The sequence below is a fragment of the Primulina tabacum genome, chromosome 6 (assembly GCF_025594145.1).
Source record: "Primulina tabacum isolate GXHZ01 chromosome 6, ASM2559414v2, whole genome shotgun sequence".
NCBI classification, from domain to species: Eukaryota; Viridiplantae; Streptophyta; class Magnoliopsida; order Lamiales; family Gesneriaceae; genus Primulina; species Primulina tabacum.
In genome coordinates this window covers 34,422,294-34,422,915 of record NC_134555.1, presented here as the reverse complement: position 1 = coordinate 34,422,915, position 622 = coordinate 34,422,294, and the positions used below count along the sequence as shown (strand labels likewise).

General features: G+C 30.9%; 1 non-coding gene across 1 annotated transcript; it reads left to right on the top strand.

Moving 5' to 3' along the window:
• The first annotated feature begins 503 nt into the window (after positions 1 to 503).
• LOC142550353 (U5 spliceosomal RNA) lies at positions 504 to 622 on the top strand. The gene has a single exon (XR_012821317.1). It is a non-coding gene; the product is annotated as a U5 spliceosomal RNA (small nuclear RNA).

The following is a 622-nucleotide window of genomic DNA, read 5'->3' as shown; positions in this document are numbered from 1 at the left end:
AAAAAAACTCTTATCTTTGTTCATCACTGGTCATCTCAGACATCTTATTTAGTTCATTTGCCGTCAGAGCAGCATGAACTTCTTTTAGTGTTAAATATTCATTTCCATAATTCATATTGTCTCTAAGATTTTCATGAATAAAGTGATCAAAGCAATAACAGTGCTCGGTCCTCATCGTCAATCTTTATTTTCATGAATAAATTTATGTGCACATCAATTTTAGAAAATGAGAGATACTTATTTTTTAAAACTAAAAATCGATTATATTATTTAAAAATAAATTTGATATTTAATAAGTACAAAAATATTTAAAAATTCACTTATTCAAATAAATTATTGTTTACTTTTTTTTTATTAAAAAAAAATCCGAAGCTTAGCACTTCACGGAGCCCCAGGGCACCAGCATTATTTTCACTATTACATGTTCCCATATCGGTTAAATTACATTTAACGTGGAGAGCCTGTCATATAAAAATCGAATTTGATCCGATTGTCATACCACGCAGCTGCGCAGTGGACACAAAGCGAATTATTCTTTCGCCTTTTACTAAAGAATACCGTGTGTTCGTTGCATTTAAGCAGCATACAATTATTTTTGGAGGGTCTTCTCTTTTGGTTGGCC